The 11,812-nt window shown below is 40.0% G+C and overlaps 1 non-coding gene across 1 annotated transcript; it reads right to left on the minus strand.

The window, feature by feature from the left end:
• Positions 1–11,173: 11,173 nt before the first annotated feature.
• Positions 11,174–11,279, minus strand: LOC122692937. The gene has a single exon (XR_006340749.1). It is a non-coding gene; the product is annotated as a U6 spliceosomal RNA (small nuclear RNA).
• Between the last annotated feature and the right edge of the window lie 533 nt (positions 11,280–11,812).

Raw genomic sequence — 11,812 nt, forward strand, 5'->3', positions numbered from 1 at the left:
ACATGTGGGTTCAATCCCTTGGCCAGAAAGATCCCCTGGAGGAGGGCATGGCAGCCCATTGTAGTATTCTTGCCTGGAGAATCCAGTGGACAGAGGAGCCTGGCGGGCTACAATCTATAGCCCGCCAAAAGTCAGACACGACTAAAGTGACTTAGCACGCATGCAAAGTTTATCAAGTTTTTTGATATTTTTAAAGACCCTCGTTTTAATGGTTGTTGATATTCTTTTCTTTTCTTTTCTTTTTTTTTTTTTTGGTACTGCATGATGTCTTCATCGCTTTCTCTTTCTGTGGTGAGCAGCAAGTACTGTCTATTTCTTTACATGAACTTTTCATTGCAGTTGGTTCTCTTGTTGTGGAGCACAGGCTCTTGGTGTGTGTTTTATATTTGCAGTGAGTGAGCTCAGTAGTTGTGGCTTGTGGGCTCTGGAGTTTAGGATCAGTACTTGTGGGTCATGAGCTTAGTTGTCTGAGGCTTGTGGAATCTTCCCATACCAGGGACCGCACCTGTATCCCCTGCATTGGCAGGCAAACTCCCAACCCCAGACTCCCAGGGAAGTTTGATATTCTTGATTCTTAATCAGTTTCCTACTTCACTGATATCAGACTTTCTTTTCTTACTGAATTGGTTAGTAAATATGATACAACAGTGTTTAGAAGAAGCAGTGATTGAAGCATTATTACCTTATTTCTTATTTTAAATGGACTGCTAGTAACATTAAAACATCAAATGTGGTATTTTTTGTGTTTTTTAAAAAAATATATGTACTTTATCTTGCTTATGAGGGCCTCTTTTATTCCAATTTGTTAAGTATGTTTTTTTAAATCACAAGTAATTGCTTAGTATTAAATCTTTTTTTCTTCACCAGTTATCACTCGACTGTTCTTCTTTAGTCTCTGTAACTTGGCCTGAGTCTGCTTGCCCATGCATTGTAAAGCCAGTCTATTGACATTGGTTGTGGTGATGAAAAGTACAGTGTTTATCGAAGGGCACCAAGCAAAGAGTCCAGGTAGCATTCAGAGGCCTGAACTCCCCACAGGGTTTCAGAGAAAGGTTTTTAAAGACGGGGTGAGGGAGGGGAGTTTGTAGTATGTGTGATCAGCTGGTGGACATTCTTGTGATTGGTTGGTGCTGAGGTAATCAGGAGGCATTATCATCAACCTACTGGTTCTGAAGGTCTAGATTCTACATGCTTATGGGAAACATACAGTTAACTTCTTCAACCTGATGGGGAATTTGGCATCTGCAAAACAGTTTGAAGGACATAGCTCAGAAATTATCTATATCTCTTGAAGAGTAAATAAAGGTCCTTGACTTTGTTTTATGGAAAAACTATTATTATATTATCTTACTTGACTGTTTTTCTCTCTGTCTGCATTTTCTCACATCTCTGATTAAATGTACTCTTTGAATTTCGGCAAAGGCCTAGGAGATGAAAGTTTTTCTACAGACAAGAGGCATGTGGAGGACATGGTGTCTGTTCTGGGAAGACACCTTAGAGTCCTCCCTGGTTGTATTTATGCAATGAAGTGTGTCTATTTGTAATGCTAAGCTATGTTTGCATTCTTCCATTCTTAGAATAAACTAACTTTTTGAAAGAAAAAAAAATTTTATACATTGTTATATTAGCCTTGCTCATACTTTCTTATTATCTACATGTATATGAATTAACCCAAATCCTTTAAGAAAAAATGAAAACTCTTCTTCCCTTGATCAGATACTAAAGCAATCTATTGATCTACCTTTTACCTCTCTAGAGTGATATCACCTGGAGCCACCCCTTCTTCTGGACTTCAGTCTGGACTGATGACTTTCCAAACCCAGTGTAGTGGTTGTCCTGGAATTTCCCTCCAGTTCATCTTGGGAATTCAGATGTCTTCTCCTTTCTTGGTCTGTTCTTTCATGTTAGTGAGGTACATCCTCTTATATGTCCCTGAGAGAAGATGCAAGGAAGGACAATTAATTGATTCTTACTTTTAAAAAAATTAATTATTTATTTTACTTTACAATATTGTATTGCTTTTGCCATACATTGACTTGAATCCTCCATGGGTGTACATGTGTTCCCCATCCTGAACCCCCCTAACACCACCCTCTCCATTCCATCCCTCTGGGTCATCCCAGTGCACCAGCCCTGAGCACCCTGTCTCATGTATGGAACCTGGACTGGCGATTCGTTTCACATATGATAATTTACATGTTTCAATGCCATTCTCCCATATCATCCCACCCTCACCCTCTCCCACAGAATCCAAAAGACTATTCAATACATTTGTGTCTCTCTTGCTGTCTCACACACAGGGTTATCATTACGATCTTTCTAAATTCCATATATAGTGTTAGTATACTGTATTAGTGTTTATCTTTCTGGCTTACATCACTCTGTATACTAGGCTCCAGTTTCATCCACCTCATTAGAGCTGATTCAAATGTATTCTTTTTAATGGCTGAGTAATATTCCATGGTGTATATGTACCACAGATTTCTTATCCATTCATCTGCTGATGGACATCTAGGTTGCTTCCATGTCCTGGCTATTATAAACAGTGCCACCATGAACATTGGGGTATATGCGTCTCTTTCAATTCTGGTTTCCTCTGTGTGTATGCCCAGCAGTGGAATTGCTAGGTCATATGGCAGTTCTATTTCCAGTTTTTTAAGGAAACTCCACACTGTTCTCCATAGTGGCTGTACTAGTTTGCCTTCCCACCAACAGTGTAAGAGGGTTGCCTTTTCTCCACACCCTCTCCAGCATTTATTGCTTGTAGACTTTTGGATAGCAGCCATTCTGACTGGTGTGAAGTGGTACCTCCTTGTGGTTTTGATTTGCATTTCTCTGATAATAAGTGATGTTGAGTATCCTTTCATGTTTGTTAGCCATCTGTATGTCTTCTTTGGAGAAATGTCTGTTTAGTTCTTTGGCCCACTTTTTGATTGGGTCTTTTATTTTTCTGGAATTGAGCTGCAGGAGTTGCTTGTATATTTTTGAGATTAATTCTTTGTCCATTGCTTTGTTTGCTATTATTCTCACTCATTCTGAAGGCTGTCTTTTCACCTTGCTTATAGTTTCCTTTGTCGTGCAAAAACTTTTAAGTTTAATTAGGTCCCATTTGTTTATTTTTGCTTTTATGTCCAACATTCTGGGAGGTGGGTCATAGAGGATCTTGCTGTGATTTATGTCAGAGAGTGTTTTGCCTATATTTTCCTCTAGGAGTTTAATAGTTTCTGGTCTTATGTTTAGAAATTTAATCCATTTTGAGTTTATTTTTGTGTATGGTGTGAGAAAGTGTTCTAGTTTCATTCTTTTACAAGTGGTTGACCAGTTTTCCCAGCACCACTTGTTAAAGAGATTGTCTTTTCTCCATTGTATATTCTTGCCTCCTTTGTCAAAAATCAGGTGTCCATAGGTGTGTGGATTTATCTCTGGGCTTTCTATTTTCTTCCATTGATCTATATTTCTGCCTTTGTGCCAGTACCATACTGTCTTGATGACTGTAGCTTTGTAGTAGAGCCTGAAGTCAGGCAGGTTGATTCCTCCAGTTCCATTCTTCTTTCTCAAGATTACTTTGGCTATTCAAGGTTTTTTATGTTTCCATACAAACTGTGAAATTATTTGTTCTTAGTTCTGTGAAAAATACCGTTGGTAGCTTGATGGGGATTGCATTGAATCTATAGATTGCGTTGGGTATTATACACATTTTCACAATATTGAGTCTTCCGATTCATGAACACAGTATAGTTCTCCATCTGTTTGTGTCCTCTTTGATTTCTTTCACCAGTGTTTTATAGTTTTCTATATATAGATCTTTTGTTTCTTTAGGTAGATATATTCCTAAATATTGGAGAAGGCAATGGCACCCCACTCCAGTACTCTTGCCTGGAGAATCCCAGGGATGGGGGAGCCTGGTGGGCTGCCATCTATGGGGTCACATGGAGTCAGACACGACTGAAGCGACTTAGAAGCAGCAGCAGCAGCAGCAGCATTCCTAAGTATTTTATTTTATTTTTTTTTTTTTGTTGCAATGGTGAATGGAATTGTTTCCTTAATTTCTCTTTCTGTTTTCTCACTGTTAGTGTATAGGAATGCAAGGGATTTCTCTGTGTTAATTTTTTATCCTGCAACTTTACTATATTCACTGATTAGTAATTTTCTGCTTGTGTCTTTAGGGCTTTCTATATAGAGGATCATCATCTGCAAACAGTGAGAGTTTTACTTCTTCTTTTCCTATCTCGATTTCTTTTATTTCTTTTTCTTCTCTGATTGCTGTGGCCAAAACTTCCAAAACTATGTTGAATAGTAGTGGTGAGAGTGCGCACCCTTGTCTTGTTCCTGACTTTAGGGGAAATGCTTTCAACTTTTCATCATTGAGGATAATGTTTGCTGAGGGTTTGTCATATATAGCTTTTACTATGTTGAGGTATGTTCCTTCTATTCCTGCTTTCTGGAGGTTTTTTTTTTATTATTATTATCATAAATGGATGTTGAATTTTGTCAAAGGCTTTCTCTGCATCTATTGAGATAATAATATGGTTTTTATCTTTCAATTTGTTAATGTGGTGTATTACATTGATTTGCAGATATTAAAGAATCCTTGCATCCCTGGGATAAAGCCCATTAGGTCACGATGTATGGCCTTTTTAGTATGTTGTTGGAATCTGTTTGCTAGAATTTTGTTAATGATGTTTGCATCTATGTTCATCAGTGATATTGGCCTGTAGTTTTCTTTTTTTGTGGCATCTTTGTCTGGTTTTGGAATTAGGGTGATGGTGGCCACATAGAATCAGTTTGGAAGCTTACCTTCCTCTGCAATTTTCTGGAAGAGTTTGAGTAGGATAGGTGTTAGCTCCTCTCTAAATTTTTGGTAGAATTCAGCTGTGAAGCCATCTGGTCCTGGGCTTTTGTTTGTTGGAAAATTTCTGATTACAGTTTCAATTTCCGTGCTTGTGATGGATCTGTTAAGATTTTCTATTTCTTCCTGGTTCAATTTTTAAAGTTGTACTTTTCTAGGAATTTGTCCATTTCTTCCAAGTTGTTCATTTTATTGGCATATAGTTGCTGATAATAGTATCTTATGACCCTTTTTATTTGCGTTATCTGTTGTGATCTCTCCATTTTCATTTCTAATTTTGTAGATTTGCTTTTTCTCCCTTTGTTTCTTGACGGGTCTGGCTAATGGTTTGTCAGTTTTATTTATCTTCTCAAAGAACCAGCTTTTGGTTTTGTTGATTTTTGCTATGGTCTCTTTTGTTTCTTTTGCATTTATTTTTGCCTTAGTTTTTAAGATTTCTTTCCTTCTACTAACCCTGGGGTTCATAGTGTCTTCCTTTTCAAGTTGCTTTAGGTGTAGAGTTAGGTTATTTATTTGACTTTTTTCTTGTTTCTTGAGGTAAGCCTGTAATGCTATGAACCTTCCCCTTAACACTGCTTTTACAGTGTCCCATAAGTTTTGGGTTGTTGTGTTTTCATTTTCATTCGTTTCTATGCATATTTTGAGTTCTTTTATGATTTCTTCTGTGATTTGTTGGTTATTCAGTAGCGTGTTGTTCAGCCTCCATATGTTGGAATTTTTAATAGTTTTTCTCCTGTAATTGAGATCTAATCTTGCTACATTGTGGTCAGAAAAGGTGCTTGGAATGACTTCAATTTTTTTGAATTTACTAAGGCTAGATTTATGGCCCAGGATGTAATCTATCCTGGAGAAGGTTCTGTGCGCACTTGCAAAAAAGGTGAAAATCATTGTTTTGGGGTGAAATGCCCTGTAGATATCAATTAGGTATAACTGGTCTATTGTATCTTTTAAAACTTGTGTTTCCTTGCTAATTTTCTGTTTAGTTGCTCTATCCATAGGTGTGAGTGGGGTATGAAAATCTCCCACTATTATTGTGTTATTGTTAATTTCCCCTTTCATACTTGTTAGCATTTGTCTAACATATTGTGGTGCTCCTATGTTGGATGCATATATATTTATGATTGTTATATCTTCTTCTTGGATTGATCCTTTGATCATTATATAGTGTCCATCTTTGTCTCTTTTCACAGCCTTTGTTTTAAAGTCTATTTTATCTGATATGAGTATTGCTACTCCTGCTTCTTTTGGTCTCTATTTGCATGGAATATCTTTTCCAGCCCTTCACTTTCAGTCTGTATGTGTCCCTTGTTTCAAAGTGGGTCTCTTGTAGACAACATATATAGGGGTCTTGTTTTGTATCCATTTAGCCAGTCTTTGTCTTTTGGTTGGGGCATTCAACCCATTTACATTTAAGGTAATTATTGATAAGTATGATCCCATTGCCATTTACTTTGTTGTTTTAGGTTCACGTTTATATACCCTTTCTGTGTTTCCTGTCTAGAGAAGATCCTTTAGCATTTGTTGGAGAGCTGGTTTGGTGGTGCTGAATTCTCTCAGCTTTTGCTTGTCTGTAAAGCTTTTGATTTCTCCTTCATATTTGAATGAGATCCTTGCTGGGTACAGTAATCTGGGCTGTAGGTTATTTTCTTTCATTACTTTAATTATATCCTGCCATTCCCTTCTGGCCTGAAGTATTTCTATTGAAAGATCAGCTGTTATCCTTATGGGCACCCCCTTGTGTGTTATTTGTTGTTTTTCCCTTGCTGCTTTTAATATTTGTTGTTTGTATTTGATCTTTGTTAATTTGATTAATATGTGTCGGGGTGTTTTGCCTTGGGTTCATCCTGTTTGGGAGTCTCTGCGTTTGTTGGACCTGGGTGATTATTTCCTTCCTCATTTTAGGGAAGTTTTCAACTTTTATCTCCTCGAGTATTTTCTCATGGCCTTTCTTTTTGTCTTCTTCTTCTGGGACTCCTATGATTCGAATGTTGGGGTGTTAAAATTGTCCCAGAAGTCTCTAAGGTTGTCCTCATTTCTTTTAATTCTTTTTTCTTTTTTCCTCTCTGTTTCATTTATTTCAGCCATTCTGTCGTCTACCTCACTTATGCTATCTTCTGCCTCTGTTATTCTACTGTTGGTTCCCTCCAGAGTGTTTTTTATCTCATTTATTGCATTATTCATTATATATTGACTCTTTTTTTATTTCTTCTAGGTCCTTGTTAAACCTTTCTTGCATCTTCTCGATCATTGTCTCCAGGCTATTTATCTGTAACTCCAATTTGTTTTCAAAATTTTGGATCATTTTCACTATCATTTTTTGGAATTCTTTATCAGGTAGATTCCCTATCTCTCCTTCTTTTGTTTGGTTTGGTGGGCATTTATCCTGTTGCTTTACCTGCTGGGTATTTCTCTGCCTTTTCATCTTGTTTATATTGCTGTGTTTTGGGTGGCCTTTCTGTATTCTGGCAGTTTGTGGCTCCTCTTTATTGTGGAGATTCCTCGCTGTGGGTGGGGTTGGATGGGTGGCTTGTCGAGGTTTCCTGGTTAGGGAAGCTTGTGTCAGTGTTCTGGTGGGTAGAGTTGGATTTCTTCTCTCTGGAGTGCAATGAAGTGTCCAGTAGTGAGTTTTTGGGTGCCTATGGGTTTGGTGTGACTTTGGTCAGCCTGTATATTGAGGCTCAGGGTTATGTTCCTGTGTTGCTGGATTATTTGCATGGTATGTCTTGCTCTGGAGCTTGTTGGCCTTGGGTGGTGCTTGGTTTTAGTGTAGGTATGGAGGCGTTTGATGAACTCCTATCGTTTAATGCTCCCTGGATTCAGGAGTTCTCTGGTGTTCTCAGGATTTGGACTTAAGCCTCCTGCCTCTGGTTTTCAGCCTTATTCTTACGGTAGCCTCAAGACTTCTTCATCTATACAGCACCAATGATAAAACATCTAGGTTAATGCTGAAAAGTTTCTCCACAGTGAGGGACACCTGGAGAGGTACACAGAATTACATGGAGAAGAGAAGAGGGAGGAAGGAGATAGAGGTGGCCAGGAAGAGACGAGGGGGAATCAAAACGGGAGAGAGCAAGCTAGCTAGTAATCACTTCCCTATGTACTTTCCACAGTGTGGACCCTTCAGAGATGTTCACGGAGTTACACAGAGAAGAGAAGAGGGAGGGAGGAGACAGAGGTGGCCAGGAGGAAAAAGGGGGAATCAAAAGGAGAGAGATAGATCCAGCCAGTAATCAGTTCCCTAAGTGTTCTCCACAGCCCAGAACACACAAAGATATTCACTGAGTTGGGTAGAGAAGAAAAGGGGAAGGGGGTATATAGAGGTGACCTGGTGGAGAAAAAGGAGAGTCAAAAGGGGGAGAGAGCAATTAGGCCAGTGATCTCTCTCCCAAGCGAAAATGGGTACTGAAGATTGGCTTCTTAAAGGTACAAAGTTGATAACAAATACCAAAAAGCAAAGATTAAAAATCTAGAGTAGAGGTTAGATTCTCAAAAATACAATATTAAAAACAAAACAAAACAAACAAACAAAAAACCCCAAAACCAAAAACAACCAAACAATAACAACTAAAAAAAAAAACACAAAGTAACAAAGATTATAAAATATATATACATACACACACAGACATATATATATATGAAGTTTGCTTTAAAAATAGGGTCTTTTTTTTTTGCAAGGTAATAGTAGGTTACAAAAATGAAAATTAAGGGAGTAATGGGTACTTAAAAAAATTAAATTAAAAAATTTTTTTTAATTTAAAAAATGTTAATAGTAAAAATATATCTGAGACTTTCTCTGGAGCTGTTGCAGACAGTGTGGGGTCAGTTCATTTTCAGATAGTTCCTTGGTCCAGCTTGAACTTCTCAGGATCTATAGGCCCCTTCCTAAGTAGTCTGTGCTAGCTACAGGGTTTTAATCTATTGCTCCTGTCACTTCCAAAGCGGTTCCCTCTGTTTGTTTTAGCTTCTTCTGTTTGCTGGTCTCTTCAGTGTCTAATTTCCACCCTGCCACAAGGGGGCGGTGGTGGACACTTTTTTTAGGCTCACTTGTTCAGTCGTGCTTTGGGAAGGGAGGAACACTGCGAACAAACATCACTGGCGTGTGCTCCCAGTGATTCAGCCACACTGGGTTTGCCCCCCTCCTGGCGTGTGTGCTTTACTAATCTACACTGCTTAGACTCTAGGTTTCTCTGCCGGGAACTGTCTGAGGTTGGCCCTGGTTTGCATGCACTTCCCAGGCCTAAGCCGCTCAGGTTCAGGTTCTCGGGTACTCCACAAAGGCGCAGACTTGGTTGGGCCTGCGTTTTGCCCCCGTCTCAGGTCCAAGCAGCTCAGGTGACTAGGTGCTTGGCGCATGGAGTTGCCCCCATTTGAAGGCTGCAACTTATCCCCTCCCCGTCCCAGCTGCTAGGTTTTCTTAGTGTACAATGGGCACGCCTTCTCAAATGTGCCTTGTGTTTCTTCTGGGGAGCTGGTCTCTGGCTGTGACCCTCCAGGCGGATGTCGACTGTCCAGGATCCCAAGAAGTCTTGGTTAGCGGCAAGTCTGCTTGCAGTTTGGTATCGGATGCCTCTCTGGGGCTGCAGTTGCCCTCTTCTGGCTCTGGCTGCCCTCGCCTGCCTGTCTCCAGCGGGGGATAGGCCAGTCCGCAGCTGGCTAGCTCTGCTCAGTTCTTTGTTCTGTGAGCGTGCCTGGCGGTGTCTTAGGTTAGGGCTTTTCGTGGATAGCTATCCCAGTCTGGACTGCCATCTCAAGCTAGTTCCCTCAGATTGCCCTCAGGGCATTCAGGCCCAGTCCTTACCCTAAGCAATGCAGCCCGCTCCTCCCTGTCCCTCCCCCGCTTACTAGTGGGGCATTCGAGCATCTGGGCTGCTGCTCCACTGGGAGTTGCTGTTAGACACCTAATCTGTGGGTTTTAATTATTTATTTATTTTTCTTCCCAATTACTTTGCCCTCTGAGATTCCAAGGCTCATCGCAGACCCGCCGGAGAAAGTGTTTCCTAGTGTTTGGAAACTTCTCTCTCATTTTTTTTTTTAAAGACTCCCTTCCCAGGATGGATCTCCATCCCTACCTCTTTTGTCTCTCTTTTTATCTTTTATATTTTGTCCTACCTCCTTTCGAAGACAATGGGCTGCCTTTCTGGGTGCCTGATGTCCTCTGCCAGCATTCAGAGTTGTTCTGTGGAATTTACTCGGCATTCAAATGTTTTTTCGATGAATTTGTGGGGGAGAAAGTGGTCTCCCCGTCCTATTCCTCTACCATCTTAGGACCACCTTGTAATTGGTTCTTACATACTTGGATTGATACCTTCCTAGGGATGAAATTCTAAATTTGCTTTAGAAATTTGAAGATGGTTTTCTGTTATGTTCTAGCTTATAGCGGTGCTGTTGGAAATGCTTGTTTTGAATGCAAACAATTTGGAACCATGAAGTGTACCTCTAGGGTCCCTGATCTTAACCATTACATCACGCTGGCTCTCCAGCTTCCTTCTTGGAGGATGTTTATCTGAATGTAGGTGTTCTGTAAATGAAAGAGGTGGGGCAGAGGGTTAGATTTCAGTGATTTCATGTAGAAATTTCACATCGGTTATCTCTTTTCAGATCTGCAGTTGTACTTACACTTACCCACTGCAGTGCCCAGTGTCTCTGTAGCCCAGAGCTCTTTGGAATTATGTGGGAAAAATGTGCTCTGCTTTATTTGCTATATGTGGCTTTCTCTGCCCATAGTAACTATGTCTTTCTGTGCTTTCTCTTCTCTGAAAATGTGTTCTATTTCATCATCTGGTGATAACCCCATATTATTCCCTTTGTCCATATGGGGTCATAGTTTTAAATTCCATTACTATCTTTTTCACGGCATATTGTGAGGGAGAGGAGAATTTATTTTTCACATTTTATTTTCCACTTCAAAGCAATCAGACAGTTTAGGAATAGAATGTTTTGTAAGCCTGTATTGCAACCACACAGCTGGGCACCATATTATACCATAGTGCAAAGTCTCCCTGGATTTGATGATCAGCTTAAATCCTGCCTTGACTTGTCCTCCCTGGCCATTGGCAAGATCTCTGTATCTCTTCTTTTTTTTAAATTTAATTTTGTTTCTTTCTATTGGAAGATAATTGATTTACAGTGGTGCAGTGGTCTCTGCTGTACATCAATGTGAATCAGTCATAATTATGTGTATATATATATATATACACATATACATACATATATATCATCTCCCTCTTGAACCTCTCCTCCAACCCTCTAGATTGTCACAGAGAGCTAGGCTGGGCTGTCTGTGCTACATAGCAGCTTCTTGCTAGTTGTCTGTTATACACATGAGAAAACATTGAATGCTTCACAAATTTGGATGTTATTCTTGTGCAGGAGCCATGCTATCCTCTCTGTGTTGTTGCAGTTTTAGTATATGTGCTGCTGAAGCAAGCACCATCACCGTTTCCCTCTTCTTTAAATCTATTTATTTATTTATGCTCAGCTCCACTGGGGCTTAGTTGTGGCACACAGGATCTTTGTAGTGGCAGCATGTGGGATCTTTTGTTGCAGCGCTCAGTCTTCTCTTTAGTTGTGGCACATGAGTTTTAGTTACATTATGACATGTGGCATCTTAGTTTCCCAGCCAGATATCCAACTAGTGTCTCCTGCATTGGAAGATGGATTCTTCATGACTGGGCCACCAGGGAAGCCTCATCAGGGCTGTTCTTAGTTCTGGGCTTCCTCAGAAATCCTTTAGGGCTTTGCTCTAATATTTTCCCTTGAACAGGTAGACCAAAATCATTTTGGTATTTATCTGATTTATTATTATTCCTTCTGTGCCTCTCCTGGAAGAACGTAGGATGGGCTGTTTCCTCATGGATTGAGTGTGGAAGATGCTCCTGAATCTGGGTCAGACCTGTGTGTCTGCTCAGAGCTGCCTTTGTGGTGGAGGCAGTGGTGATGTCCTGCTATATGGGCTTGCCCTTG

The sequence above is a fragment of the Cervus elaphus genome, chromosome 4, assembly GCF_910594005.1.
Source record: "Cervus elaphus chromosome 4, mCerEla1.1, whole genome shotgun sequence".
In the NCBI taxonomy this organism is placed as follows: Eukaryota; Metazoa; Chordata; class Mammalia; order Artiodactyla; family Cervidae; genus Cervus; species Cervus elaphus.